At 38.1% G+C, this 16424-nt stretch overlaps 1 protein-coding gene across 1 annotated transcript in view; it reads right to left on the bottom strand.

Annotated features, from left to right (window-relative positions):
- ANO4 (anoctamin 4) overlaps positions 1-8378 on the bottom strand; it is a 201567-nt gene extending 193189 nt beyond the window's left edge. Inside the window, exon 1 of the mRNA XM_017804465.1 lies at positions 8315-8378. The gene's annotated coding sequence lies outside the window, so the exon portion shown is untranslated. The remainder of the gene's footprint in view (positions 1-8314) is intronic.
- Positions 8379-16424: the final 8046 nt, after the last annotated feature.

Raw genomic sequence — 16424 nt, 5'->3', positions numbered from 1 at the left:
AGTAGACTTTAGAGCTCAAATTTTTTCCCCTTCACAATAAACACTATTTGGTCTTCTCAACAAAAAGACACTGCCTAGACATATAGGCCATGGAAACATTAAAAGTGATCAGACACAAGCACGAAACAGCAGAGGGTCTACTGGACACTAGATCAGCAAGAGTCAAATAAGTCCCCTGCTTACCCAGTATAGAGACAGAGGATTGATGTTGGAAGCTGTGCAGGAAAGAGAAGGAATTTAGGAAGAGATTTTCAGAGGTATGCAATGAATAATTAGGGGATGACTAAAGAGGAAGAAATGTAAAAATGCAAGGAAAAAGTGAGCAAAAATAAGGAAATACAGTAGATGAAAGAGTAGACAGGATTCCATTTTTCAAATTGGTAATGCCAGGCTTTTATTCTGGAACTTGATCATCCTTCTTTCAGTGAGGGGACTGATGGGGTACAAAGTTTGGCCTACATAAAACAAAGCTTTAAAGGCAGAGGAAGAAAATAAATAAGGCCTTTACTGGAGCTATTGTGCATAGTTCATTCCATTTAATTATACTGCTCTCACTCTCAGTCTTGTACTGCAGTGCTACATGTGAACGCTTCCCACCTGACATCTGAAACTCTTGAGATGTCATTTCTCTTTCAAAGGACCAAGACTTCTTTATACAAATAAAAATGAAACATCTCATTAAAAAATTATTGAAAAACCATAAAGAAAATACATTCACTTTTTTTTTCTGGTTTACCCTCTTTAACATGACTGTCAAAAGGAGATTTATTAGAAAGTTCTTTTTTTTTTAATAGTTTTTCCTGCTCGTGGATATATCAGTTACTTACAGATACAACACTTCAAGGTTTAACAGTGCTATATTCTCCAAGGAGCAATAAAATAAAAAGAATTCCATTGTTAGACACTTAATTTCTCTGGAAATAAAGTTGAGAAATGTCTTATTTTGATTCTGTAATGTTAACAAGAAGATAAATAATAATTTGATGCTTATCTTTTACTATACACTAGTATTTTGGTTATAAAACATGACAGATAGGTACACTGTTCACAGTGAAAGGTATGTCATTGACAGGAGAGTGAAACAGATTGCTGTTATGCACAGCACCAGTAAACCCCTGTTAGACTTAAAGAGTTAATTAAACATTTCCTTCTTGCACTAAGCCTAAAAGACTCTCTATCACTAGAAGTCCTCAATTGGAGGAATGCTATAGAGACATCCTTAGCTAAAAAGCATGTCTTCAGTTACTGACCTGAACTCTATCCTAACCCTCTTCTACATTAAGTGACTAGCATACAAAACCGAAATATTGCCCAGAGAAAAAGAGTCTCCATGAAACCTGGCATTGCAGAAATGTATTCAAGAAAGAATAAGACAGCCAAGAAGAATGAAAATGCATACATCCAAGTCTGTGTTAGCTAAGTGGCAATTTGAGGAAGGGACTGTGTAATACAGTCCCTCCTGAGCTTATGTTCACGTGAAGCACCAGCAATAAGCAAACAGTGATAGCATCAGATTCCTGTTTAAATTTGTGCAATAACGCGCCAACCTCAGATCAGCAGAAAGGGCAAATATCCACATTGTAGGTAAAAAGAAACACCGGGCCTTGCAATTAGTTTCAAAATTAGCAGAAAGAGAACACAGGAGAGTAAATGCACTTCCAGCTCTGAAGATGCTCTCTAAAGACGAGGCTGAAGCACACTGATACAACACTACAGGAGGCATGTGCCAGCACTGCCCTTGTTAAATGCCTTCACAACCAGTGCTGGCTGGCATTTCTGAATACATTATTACAGACACTACAGACATTGCGCTTAGGAAAATTTTGATTTCTCACTCATAAGTGGTAAGAACCATTAGAGAAGCAGATAAACTGATTTCCATGGCACAACTCTCAAGTTGAAAATTAAGCATCCACTTCATTGCTTTGCTGGATCAGAACCAGGCAGCTCAGCAGCTTCTACACTTGATCCTACAATAAGGTCAGAAGTCTAGAGAAGTTTCAAAATTTTTTTTCTCCTTCCTTTTAAACGTGAGTTTTTTAGAACAGTCTGTGCACTTAATGTAAGCCAGAATTTTGAGTAAACAATATTACACATCTTTGAATCATAAAAGCAATTCTACTGGTAGCCAGAGCCTTGAAACTCATTAAGTACATGCATTTAGATGTTTGGAAATATAGATTTAAAGGCACTCTCTGTCCCAAGACTCAGCAAGGACATTCTTTGTAAAGCACTAATTTATCATAGTTATTGAATGCAGTATGCATTTTAGCCATATCAGGTTTAAACTTAAACACATTAAGTCTGATTTTATTCAGGGTAAAAATGCATACAGAGCATTTCAGGAGCAAAAGATGACTCAGCACCGGAAGAAAGGCATTCTGTAACAAACCTCTTAATTTTGAGAAAAGTAATGAACGTTGCCATTCACAATACTAGAAGATTCTACTGGAGGCTGAATGAAAGAATTAAGAAGGATAAATCTCTCCTCTTCATGACCACAATGATTAATAAACAGAGACATGATGCTTTTGCCAGCAGATAGGACAGGACTGTGGGGAAGGCAGACTGTTCTCAGGGCAGTGAGATAAGTTTATGCAGTTGTCAACTGGGCTGTATTGTTTCTTAGGTTCAGCTGACTTCAGAGATCCCAAGTAACATTTTTGCAAACAGTATTTTTCTTCTTTATAAATCTCACTAGGAGCTCACTATTAGGTTTCTGTAGTTTATGGCTGTCTTTCTCTTTTAAGATGCTGTACAGAGAATACCAAACAAACTCCCCAAAATGGTCCCTGCCTTGGTGCAAGAATAAAAAGAAAATAGGCAGAGAAACATAAGCACTCAGCAACACTGTAGGCACAGCAGATTTTGTCCCTGGCAGTTAAAACCCATGGAAATTCAAGTGAAGATTCTAATGAGATACAACACAGATGTGTTTTCTTTCTACTTCCCAATTCCGTAATTTCATCAATCCCTCTGTAGCTGAAAGCCAAGCAAAAGGGGGTACAACCTCAGCAATAACCATCACCTTTCTAATTCCCTTCTTTCTGCCTTCCTTTCCCTCTTTCCCCCCAATATATTAAGTGTGTGTTAGGACCTCTTACTAAAAATCACTTAACTACAAACTGTAGACCAAAGTGAGCCACTGACTTTATTGCTTGTTTGCAGGTTAATACGCACAGAACTCCATGGAAATTTTGTCTGGTTACATCCAGGCCACTGCATTTTCTGCTGACTCTCTCATAATGCTTTTTGACCACGGTAAGGAGTGTTAGCACCATCTTGTGGCTTTCCCTTTTGAACACAGTCCGCAGGAGTTGGGCAGTTTATAAACCCTCCATATTAAGACTTGTAACTGGAACACAAACCCTAAGCACTATAATGAGCAGTTGCGTCTCTGGGGTCCATCAGCAGTTTCCTCATACTCTGAAGCCTACTGGTCAGGATAAATGAATGGCTGTTCTTCAAACCCAGCTATTTCCCCAAACTTTACAAACATTAGGTTTTTAAGCAGACAGAACCTGAAACGTACTCTTTTGGGTTTTCTTTCTTTAAATTACTTTTGTTTTGCTAGTCTAAACACAGTAAACTTTTTTACTTTCCTATATTGTTCTGGTAGTTTTTCCCCGCTTAAGCTCCAGTACATCTCTATCCTCTTTGAAAATAAGCAGTTTAGGTAAATAACTTCAACCTCTGCCAGGGTAACAAATACTCCACCTGAGGTGTCTCAAGCCTCCATTTGCTTTCTTCATAGCTGCAGCACACTTTTGATTAGCAGCTGGATTTTTCTTCTTCTACCTCTGTCTACCTTTATCTTTCTCTACCTCTGTTTCCAGCTGAAGACTCCCAGCTCATTGGAGGAAAATATACACTTACATACAAATTAAGAAATATGTAAAAATAAATTTTGTTTTTGTCTGTGTCAAATACAGCGTTCACAGCAGGTGGCAATACCTTCCAATGTAGCAAAAAAGAGAAAAAAGTTTGGTGCTATGATTGCACACACAAAATAAGATGGAAAGGTCACAGGAATTTATGCAAACAAAAGAAGGGATACAAGCTTCAGCCAGACTTCCAGCAGATTTGAGGAATAAAGCTGTAATACTCCTTCAGATTTTCTTATGGTTGCAAAAGTTGTGTATTACAACCATAATGCTATTTTTCTCCAGCAGTGTGTGTTTCTGACTAACTATAAGACAGGCCCAAATGCATCTCTGAGAAGGGTTCAGCTGACTTGAGTCCCCTGCATTTTTCCTGTCTCTGCTGTGAGTACAAGTTTTCCTGAAATAGCTCTACTCCATACATTCACACAGCATGGACCAGACACAGACCTAGGAAAGTAACGTAGCTGCCTACTTCATGTTTCAGTAGCCTGGATGGGATTTAGCAACCAAAATATATTTTTGGGAAGACTCTATCCAAGTAAGGATGGCATAAGGTGCCGTAACAATGAAGAAGGACAAATAAAGCACTTCAGGTAATTACAGTCCAGTCAGCCAAACACCAGTATTTGAAAAGAGGTGGTGACAAACTAGTAAGTAAGCAATAAATCAAGCTGTCTTTAAGCACCTTGAAGAAAACAAGATTATAACAAAGAGTTGACATATTTGTCAGGAACAATTCATGGCAAATCAATATAGTTGCTTTCAAAACAGCTGATCTAGCATACAAGGGGACAGGTTCCTGTAATAACAAACAAGAAAAATACAGTCTAGAAGAAGGTGCACTAATTTAAGGTCAGAAGTAGTTGGGAAAAAATTATTAACATTATTATTGAAAAATGGGAATGCATTTCAGGAAGACACAGAGGTCTTTTTATATCAAATATCTTAATGAATTATGATATTTTGTATTTCTTTAAAATTTGCAGATGACACAAACTTGACAGGTGTTACTCAGCTCCTGACTCATTTCTACCCAATGCAAAATCTATTCATCTTAATCCAGCTGGTGTTGTCTAGCTAAGTCTTCTGGATATTCTGAAATATAGTGTTCAATGTAATCAAGAATAATGATTGTAAGAAGAGAAAGTTAATCAACAGGAACTTTTCATGACTCAGTTAAAAATTGATATGTAGCTATGAAACAGTTACCAAAATGATGTTCCTCTCTGGTATTCCCTCACAAGATTACCAGGTTAGGAAATCAGTACATCCTCATGTTTTGCCTCATTCTAAGCAGAAGCCCGGCTTTTATTAACTAGAGCAATGCTCTCAAGAAAACATTATTTCAAATCACCAGTAATATTACAAATTGAAGAATTCCCTTTCAGATTACATAAGATTGATAATTCTGATGTCAATTGTACTCCCATATACAAGGACAAAATTTGACACTACTCTGTAAATTATGCAGTGTTGCAGAACACTGCAAAGCAACAAAAGCACTAAATTGAGACTAATGTTTCAAGTAGGATGCACAGCACCCACTACAACCAGCTATTAGCTGCAGTTTTATCTCTTTTATACTACGTATATGAATACAGAGGCTTTTTATGTCGGTATCTTAGTTTCTGCATCACTATCTTGTGGCTCTGAACATTGAAATCCAGCTCAGACATCGCTGAGCACAGCTTATTACAAGGTCCCAAACATGCCCTGCTCAGAAGGAAGCAGCCAGAGTATTCCCACCATCAGTAGTTAAAAAATTATTTTGAAAAAAATTCTTTTGAAACTACAATTTATGTATTGTATGCATTATATATTGGTGGTTTAACGTAGTTTGTTTTTAAAGAATTTGTTATTAAAATATTATAGATAATTTGATGTAAATTCACAGAAGAGAAGCAATGCATTAAGCCTGTGATATGGTATTCTTCTGCATTTCAAGTTCCTGTAAATGAGCTGATCAAGTAGTCTTGGATGTAAATGAGCTTGGATATAACTTTGGGATTCACCCTACCTCATTAATCTATCTCTAAGTTACCCTCTGTCTTTTCAAAAAATTTCCCCATTTCAGCTGACGCTGTACTCTTGCCTGAGCTTCCACAGACGTACTGTATGCTGCTGAACAGCTGTTCCCTTTGCTACAAACAAGCTTTTCAATCATGGCAGGACCGTCCCTGAAAACTGATAAGAGTTAAAAAAACTTGAGGAATCTTTGCATGCAAAATGTTATAATAATAATGTTATCCCACAGATAGGGAATATCGCTGGTGTTGCAGGCACGACATCCAGCCATATGGAGAAGCTGCTGACACAACATGCTTCTACCCCTATGCATGGTAAAACACTTCACCCTGGTTATATGCAGAACCCTTCACTCTGCTGCAGGAGACAATTAGATTTAAAATAATCCCATGGATTATATTTTTTTAATTGGATAAGAAATTAGGATATTAACTCATCAGGATGAAGACTGTACCTTCCTGTGCTAGAAGGTGTACTTTGAACCAGGACTGCCTAGCCCTGCTGGAAATGGACATCACTTCCATGCTGACCTGTCACCATGCTGCTATGCTGCTTTTCGGTATGACGTTTTCACAAACATCTCAGTGTGAACTCTTCAAAGACCTCGTAGCTTCTTAAATTAGGGTATTTGTATTTGGCTTTCTAATATAATATCATAACGGCATCTTAGGTTATATTAATCCATATTTTATAACTGGGAAACTGTTCTGCAGTGCTAACAGCTCCTTATCAAGTTTTAGTATACTACTACTATTTTATTTTATTTTAAAGTAACCTTTCTTCCCTTCTCCACAACATTGCCTCTGGGTGTCAGGTGCCTGTGAACCTCACAGGTGCTCACTTGCCATCTTACTGACCCAAAACAGCTTCACAATTTAAACCAAGGGTTTCACTCCTCATATGGGGAAAATATTAAGTATCTCACAGTAGGACAGTATTTCTATCATTAAAATAGATAGTAATATAAACCATGATGCAAATTAAGCTTCTAGAATATAGTCACAGAGTTCATAGAATGAACACTGCCTTGAAGCAGGATGTGCAGATTTACACAGCTCTTAATTGAAAACAGAAAAAAGATAAATCAAAGTCACAACATTTAACCTTGCTTGAATTGTTCAGCATTTGCCCTAACACTCTTGCTTTGCAAATGTCACCATCAAATCAGGCATTAGAATTGGTACTTGAAGTGCTGGAGCTGAGGATTTTCAGCTGCCATGAACATCCAGTCAGGTTCAGAATATTAAATCAGAAAGTTCCGGAAAAGGTGAAATCAGTTTTGATTGGATTTCAGCACCACCACAGAGTTTCAGGCCCACTATTTTTTGGCAACATGCAGTAATGTCTACATCAGTTACACTAAATTGCATAAATGTACTACAACGCTTACAATGAAAAAAGCAGTAATATAAACAACACTAATATACATATTTGATTATCATTTTTACTACAGATTATATTCAGCCACCGTTGCCAGCAATTATTACAATTTTAAGAACTAAGTCAGCACTAGTTAATTAGACCAGCCCTTTTCCAGCCTTACCTATTTCAGTACTGGATCCACTAATACCGCACTCTCCATATACACTACTCTGTTACCTGGCACTTAGGCAGAACCTTGATAATTCCTGCCACTTAGCAACACAAAATAGGTAGCAGAAATCAAAATCATTTTCCAGGGTTTCAGTTAGGAAGTATGTAGAGAGTCTCATTTGCCAGCCAGAAAATTTCCCTGAGCTTGTGACCCACTTCCTATCATCATCATCAAGAGACAAATGGGACCAGACTGTGGGTCATGTGATTTGTCCATACACCACAACTCTTCATCAGCTGTCATCTTTCCTGTAGCTCCTGAGAGATTTCCAAACCTTGGTATGAAAGAACGTCACCAGTGACCAGCATGCTGCTGCTTCTGGTAGATATAAGCCTTTTAAGATGGTGGGAGGACAAGTGTGTTCCCATGAATGTAATCAGATGCTCCTTGTACACCCTATTTTGTGATTAGCCAGGTGCTAGTAGCATTTTGGATACAGATATATCAAGGTATCCTCCATCATGCAAAGTTTTATGACAGGTATAGAAGAGGCAATACTGTCCTCAAATGCGTTCATATGCTACCATGGATCCACCCTCATCAAACAGTTGGTCTACAAGTTTTAAAGCAAATATACACTAATTGTATTATTGTTGCTAAGAACATGATGACCTTTGTTTCTGATACTTTTTGAACCATGAGGGAAATTGTTAGAATAAGGATTATTTGGCATAATCATGATGTTTCTGTGGTCTGATACTTTTTTAAGAGCAGTCAAAGCAGTCTGGCAGCAGAAAGAGGCATTTATGTTGACCATGAAAACTGCTGATCAAACAAAGCTCAAACACATAAAAAATAAATAATCACTTACCTGCAGAATCTTGACTCAAAGTTTCTTGACTACTACTGTTGTAAGAAGGCACCGGCGTGATAGAAAGCGATGCTGGACAGGAGAATGGATATGAGAAGTCATTTTGTGTTGCAAAACATTGACATACGGGAACATGGGCATCTTCAGAGAAGGTGAGAGGGAGAGGAGGGTTCCCATAAACACACAGGTTTTTCCAACGAAGCAATCCTATTGTAAGAGGGCCAACAGCATCAGAACCTGACAAAAAACACCAGGAATTAAAACCTGTGTCCTTGTACTGTAGCAGCTTATAATTTTGGAAAACGAAGCTATAACAAGGTCGTATTAATTCCTGTTTTGATCATTAAGTTAACCTGTCCCATATTTTATTTTGGTCCACTATCAGTAATGTTAAATGCTAGTGTAATGCTAAAAGTATATTTCAGTACACATTCTTCCTGTACTAAACAAGACAACATTTAACATGGAATAAGATATCATAATTTCCATGTGAATTTACAATTTGTTGTGGTCTTGCTTATACCTGAATTTCTGCAGGAACTCACTCATACCTTACAACCTGAAGGTTTCTCAGCACAACTGAAAAATCAGTGTTGATTTTTTTTTTAATCAACAACTTGCAGCCATTTTTCTGACCCCTATCAGATTCAGACCCCTGTGGAAATCAGGAAGTGGGGAGTACAGCCACACCACTGTCACAATGCACTTTTCTGTTCTTCTGTTATAACCTTCAGCAATTCTCTTATCCACCAATCAGTGTTTTGGAATTTCTTCTATCTATATCACATTTTCTTCAAATTAGTCTTTATTTTGCACTCTTTAAATTCACTTTCTGAAGACTCATATTCCATCTTACTAAAAGCTTGACTGTATGTGACATTGTAATACAAAACAATAGGGCTTATTATGAAATTATACCACATGACTGTGGAGGAGAAATACCCTGTAGAGAGTATTCTGCTGTACTTGATATTACCTCTACTGCCCTACCATCATCCTATCCCAAAATACAAAAGAAGAAGAAGAAAGAAAAAAAAGACAACACTCTTGGAGTATTGATTACCTATAACTGCAAAATAAGGGGACTTCTGTATGTCTCTCCTACAACTAATTTCTTGTTTTTTAACTCTCATGTTTGTGATACTTAGAAGACTGGGAGCATCTGAATACAAATGTCCTGTCCACAAAATTGCACTCTCAAATGCAGACAAATCAAATCTGTGATGGTCTTACTAAACTACCCCAGACAATTATGGCAACACTTGAGACTACAAGTGCTGCTGCATCAATCAAGCACTGAAATACGATGCAACAACTCAGACTTCAGACATGATCCTGTAATGAATTCTTCTGCAGAAAACAAACTATGTAACAGTGCAGCATGCCTGAATGGAACTGGTGACTGGCTCATAACTTCTGCAGGAGCAATATGACAGTATCTAACATAATAGTAATTTCAGTTGCTCTAACCACAGTTCCATTACCTACTGTAACTAAGCATCAGACTAAGCACCTGAAGAGTAGCAGCTTTTTATATGTAGATCCCTTAAAAGGGAACAAAGGAACAGAAATTTTTCTTCTTTATACAAAACTTTGGCTCATGCTTTTTTTGAAACATAAAATTGATGGATTTTCTAGGGAGCTATCTGCCAATATATTTTATATTGCTTTTGCAGACATTCAACACATTTGAGCCCATCAATAATACTGACAATGGAGCTAGCAACACATAACTTTGCCTGGCTACACCTAAAAGGACACAGGTTTTACTCATCTTTCCTAGTGGTAATTTAGGTTTACTTGTATTGAGATACACACTAACTAAAGACTTCGGTTATCCCATAGTGCCTGACTGCTTTATCATGAATGCTCAGGAAAATGGGAGCATTAAAATGTATCTGTGTATAGAGGATATGAAATTTATGGCTGTTTTTAACTGTCAATATAGTCATGAAAAATCTATAAGCACTTTATGTTCAGATTTTTAAAATATGCTTGTAGTCACTCCTTTGTATAGTATAGTTTCCTGTAAGCATTGATTTTCACTTTTACCAATAGCGAGTCATTCCATAAACTCATTTTCAAGTACATGGAAATGATAATTTCTGAGAAAAAACCCACAAACAACAACCAGATACATCCCATCAAAGAGACTATTATCTGTTCACTACTGCAAGGCCATTTTGCCTATACTAAAACCATCAGCTTAATTTTCATTTTTATCTGCAAGAGAGCATATGCTGCTGCTGTAAGCATGCACCATACAGACTCTCATACTGAAAAACTAAGCTAGAATACAAAAAGTTCATAAATAGAACTACCCAGAACTCTTGAGTGAAGACAAGCTTTGTAAGTTTTTGACCTTGTTTAATCTCATCAGTCACATTGGTTAGCAACAGCTTTTACCATAACCACTTTTTGTAGTCACATTAAAATAAATGTCTGATTAAAGTAACACATACAGAAACGCGTATATATCAGTGATACTTATAAGTGTACCTAGATATAAAAATGGATATATATATACACATACTCATAAAAGCACAAAATTGTATGCATAAGTGAATGCAGCAGTTTTGAATTCTAAAATTGCAAAGCTATAACGGTTTTGCTTGCAGAAAGCTTTTTTTTTTTTTTGGAAGGTGGAAGAAAGGTCTATGAAGATTTTTCACTAATAAAAAAGAAATAAGAGGGAAAAAAAGGAGCAAAAGCCACTTTAAAAAGTTATCAGAGTTCAAAGTCATATCTTTCAAGGTAAATGCAACACCATGGATCAGTACAGATAGATACACTTGACTGCATGATCCATGCACAAGCTGTTTCTGCCTGCTTTTCCAACTGACAGCAAACCAGTAGCTGAAACAGAAGAAAAAATCCAAAAAAGAAACTTTTGCAGCAATTATATATCTTTTAAGTTGTGCCAAAATTTCAAAATTATAACAGCAAAGGAAAGCAGTATCTAGCTCTCATCATAACTTCTTAACATCAAGGCAGGGAAAAGGATTCCCTGTGATGTGCTGAAAGAGGCTGTTTAGCAGCCTAATAGAATTTGTGGTTGGAAACGTGGGGACACCTACAAATTCACAGGCAATGTTCCTGCTGCAAGCTTAGTGCTATTCCCAAGTGTTTAGCTATAGCTATGCTTTGCAGAAAACCAAGCACTTGAACCCGTTATTAGCAATATAGAAATTAAATTAAATTGTATATCCTGGAATAATTTCTCCCAGTGAGGAGGACTGAAAGGGGCTTGATAGTCCCTCAGAGCTTTGCAGATGCAATGCCCTGAGAAATAAACATTAAAGCTTGAAAATCAATACAAGCCTGGCTACCCTCATCCCTCAGGTTTTCTTATCAGACAACCACTTCTTATGCACTTGCTTGACTGTTAGACATGTTTCCCTTTGTCTCTGCAGTTTTCTCAGAAGTGGTTGATTTCCATCTCTGAGTTTTCTCTTTGCTGGCTTGCCCCCAGGCTTGTTCTCTCACAGACACCACCATGTCATGTTTTCTCCCTGAAAACCTAAAATTTTATGTAGCCTCCTGAAGCAGTAATACCCCAAAACAATCCCCTAATATTCCTCTTACCCCACAAATGCACTAATGCCATACAGCAACCACATAACTCCTGCCTCTGCTTCATAACATAATAAGCCAAAACTGAGAGATAAAAAAATAGCATATACCGTGCATGGTCTGTGCATTTGTCCTACCTGGGCTCCAGGCTGAATTTGCTGCAGAGTGACAGCACACTGTCTGTTGTACCTCCAGACCTCTCCTTTTTGCTCGTGTCCTGGAATCCCCCATCCTGCTACGATGCTTCTCTCTGCTGCTGCCCCGCCAGAGCCTCTCACCTGTGCTCCTACTGCCTCCTGAAGCCTGTGTGGCACATGCTGGCCACATGGTATATGTGCAGTCTTGCCATTTAAGGCTTTTTTTTTTTTTTTCCCCTCCCTCCTCTCCTCTCCTCTCTTCTCCCACTTCTCTAGCTAATCGTCATCTTCACAATCAGGCACACCTGTCCTCTCCTGCAGCTGAGGTGAAGCAGGAGCCACTATCCCTCCACATGGTGCTGCTCTAGCCAGGATGCTCCATAGGGAACTGAACTCCCTTAGGGAGGGGGGCACAGAAAAAGGCAACAATATGCACATATTTATTCACCTAACCCCTTCTCGCTGCACACAGTACACATTATAACAAAACAAATCTGAGCCCAAGAGACTTGGGTGACAAGTTTAACTACTACATTTCCACTCGAGATGCTCTCCCACCTCACCTACCTCTGTTTGGAGCAGGAGGCAGAAAGCCCAACAGATTATCTGGGCCTGATGTTCAGTGAAGGTCAGAACCCAGCCAGTTCCTCTCCTTCACTGATGCCACAGGAGGGAGACTGTGGCCACCTGAGTCACACACACTGACGCTTTCCTCCAAAAGCTTAAGTGTAGCTGTGGGTGCCCAGCTCACAACTTTCTGGAAACTTCTAAAACCCATTCCCAGACCATCCCACTGTAAAAGATTAGCTTTCTGAAAGGTCTCAACATACTGGGGAGGACCTGCTACACCTGGTCACAGCTAGAACAGGCAAAGCAGGACAGTTCTTATCCCTGGGGTAAAACTCTCCCAGCTGTAGTACCTGCTCTGTTTGTCCCAGGAGGCTGATTCTCTGCGGTGCAGAGAAGGAAGGCAGAAGAGAGACAGGAACAAGCCTGACATCAGAACTTGCCTTGCTGCCTGCTCTGCTTGCTTACAAACTGACCTGAAATACTTCCTAGGGCTACATGCTCTGAAAAAGGTTCTCTATATTCTCTGACCCTGGTAAGCAGTTAAGGGATTGAGACATCTCATTCCCAAACCTAGTTTCCTTCTTTGAAATAATTTGTTCTGAATAAACCTTTGCATTTTTTTCCACTGAAAAAATACGTTTTGGGAATAGATGACATATGGCTAACATGACAACAAAATTCACAAAAGCAGACCAAGAGTACCAGTTTTTAAATAAATAAATAAAAAAAATCCAAACAAACAAACAAAAAAAACCCCAAAAAACCCCAAAACTTTTAAGTCTATATAATCATTTTTTTAGTCTTTCATATTTCTGGTGTGTTCATGGATATATTTAGCCAAATGGGATAACAATAATTACTTTCAAGAAATTCTGTTCCAGCTAAGCAAATTTGACATTCACACACAGCATAAAACTGAAAGTGCATACATGGGATTTTTTCAAAGTTTGGATTAAGCAGAAAAGCAGCTTTTAGCTCTTTACTATCTATATGTGCCCCAATTCAAGCTTTTCAGCTTAACTCCTTGTCCAGCTTTCAAATATTGGTGTTAGCTGATAGACTGGCTAACACCTAATCAGATACAAGAAGCATGTTATATTAACAAGGATTTGAAATGACTGAATTATTTTCCATCTTTGCAATCACACTATCCTTTCCCCTTTGTGGAAAGGGAATTACCCTTTAGCTGTCTCTCGTTTGGAGATATGCTCTCCAGGGTGAGCCAGATTTCCCATGGCCATTATTAATTCACATCTAAAGAACTGAAATCTGTATGAACTTTAGGTAGAAAATTAACACAGCAGTTTACATTTCCTCTGCTGAAGACCTAAATCGCATTTATATATATAGTTCAGAAATTTAAAAGTATTATTTTTGTGCATACATAAAAATATTATGTGCAATGTGTACTCACATTACACTTGCTGACATGTGAGCAATTTCCTTTGGTTCATGTCAGGACTACACATGCACATCCAAGGATGGAGTTTTGCATTCAAACACAGAAAAGACACAGCAGACCACATGCTGTACAGCAGAAGAGCATATTCTCACTGCCTAGCTTCAGTTAGCTGCATTAGGTGGCCAGTCTTCATAATTTTCCCTAATAAGTGAAGGGAGAAAGATTGACTGGAGTAATTTGTAGTAAGATTAAAACTCAGGTCTGTGAATCATCCTTGATAACAGCTTTATGCTGTCTCTATTAAGTAGAGACACAGCACAAGGGAAGTAGCTACCTAATTTAGCTGGCTAAATTAGTTTCCTGAAGACATGAAGTGTAAACAGTGACCCCATGTATCCATTTTTTCATTCAGTCCTCTTCCATTTTTTTCTGGATTCAGTAAGCACTTAAGATTTTTTTCTAGTGAGGCAATTCCACAAGTACTTTTTCTAATTCTGTGGGAAAGAGTAGTACTAGCCTCCATTATCACAGCTTGTCCTCTACACAAGGGATGCATTAAAATCAGGACAGAGTGAAAATCATAAGCAGATGATGGAGTTCACACTGCTTCGATACAGCTCAAGGCAAAAATAATAAGGTATTAAGGACAAGGTCTCATTGCAGAGCAGTGGGCAGAACACCTGGGAGAGCCAGAATGGCCAAAGGGTTCAAAAACTTCAAAAGATTTCCTTGTCTTCTTACCTAAGGATTTTGAGACTGCTTCCTGTGGAAGGAGAGAGTGTAAATATCAGTTTTGGAAATCTCTAAAAGAAAATGGTAAGAAAAATCTTTACTCTGCTTCCACACAGGAGGATCTGTGTCAGTAACAAAAGCCTTGGTCTTCAGCTGATCACCTCAGACTGATTATCTGTCAGATGACTTCAGCTTGATTGAGAGCCCTTGCTGAGCTTTTTCATGTTAGTGCAATAAAGCAGACTGTTATGGATGTCCACTTTATCAGTGGTGTGGTTGACAGGATGGATTTTTTTTTTTAGGATTATCTGTTTAGCTACACAAGATGTGATAGGAGCACTGTAAATCACTGCTATAGACATACCATAATAGAGTGACTGGGGAGAATTTGAGCATACTGCATGGGAAACAGATTTCATTTACAACAATAATTTACATTTACATTAGGGAGTGCAACTTCATTTAAAATACCCACTGCAGAAAAAGCTCAAGGGAACAATAATTACAAACATCTTCCCTGAAAATGCTTAATGCATAGCCTAATGGAGTTATTCTTACTCACGTCTTTCATATCTCACCAAGATGGCAAAATCACTGCCAAAGAGAGTCTCTAAAAGCCATTTACCTCCCTCCTATGCTGGAGCTGAAATCCACTTAAGTTTCCAGCACTGCAGGCAGTGGGAATTATTCTCTGACTTCTTCCTCCCAAGAACTTCTCCCCTCACTGACCTATAGTGTCATGTACAAAACCAGGCATTTTGCTAGATCCCAGGTAGGAACACAGCTCTTTCTTTGTCTGATCATTATTCCACTTGTAGTTCAATGGCTTTTTTAAGCATTTAACATGAAAAAGTATTCTGCTAATTTTATTGTAATTCTTTCTTGTTCATGATCTTATGTGGCGTATATTTGCTAGGTGCATTCAACTAAGGCCAAGGCACAGAAGGTCAGGCTTCTGACCAGAAAGTCTGGAACCTAGATGATTCAAGATGAGGAGTTATTAGTTATCCTCTTTCCCAGTAGTGGGTTATAAATGTTTAAGGTACTTCTATTAATTTTAAAAATATATGTATCAGTAAAATTTATTGGCATTTTAATAATAAGACAAGTAGTTCAAGAAGAGACTGGCTTGTTGCATTCAGCAGCCTATACAGGAAGAAACCTTTAAATGTTTTGACATCAAACAGTACCAAAATGCACAAGCTTAATAGCTTCTCTTCCCATCAGTAACTGCGATATTCTAGCTGAATAAAAGTTAAGTAAATCCTAAAAGCCTTACTTTTTACTATGGAAGTAGAGAACAAAAGATCAGACTTCACAGCAGCATGAAATTCAGTCAGTCCTCTCTATTTAACTAAATTTTCTTGTCTAGAAAAAGGAGAACTTTGTTCAGAAAACAGCCTTCTTGCAAGTGCTGACAAACAGATAACACAGGTTTTGCTATAGACCTTGACAAGAAATAATTGAGAACATCAATCACAATCTATTTGGAAAATTTCATTGCATATTAGATGCAAGTTATGAATGTATCTTCCCAATTCAAGCATTCAGTCAACAGAAGTGAAGAGTTAGATGCAGAGTGCCAGCTGCCTGAAATATATAACCTAACATCATCATTCACCAAACGGGTCCTGTCCCAGGAGCCTTAGCACCAAAGGTCTCACCTTTGGTTGAAAGTATGTACACTCAGAGGCAC

The sequence above is a fragment of the Lepidothrix coronata genome, unplaced genomic scaffold (assembly GCF_001604755.1).
Source record: "Lepidothrix coronata isolate B3197 unplaced genomic scaffold, Lepidothrix_coronata-1.0 Scaffold9, whole genome shotgun sequence".
Taxonomy (NCBI): Eukaryota; Metazoa; Chordata; class Aves; order Passeriformes; family Pipridae; genus Lepidothrix; species Lepidothrix coronata.
Note: the sequence above shows the minus strand (reverse complement) of the source record. Positions and strands in the feature narration are given on the sequence as shown.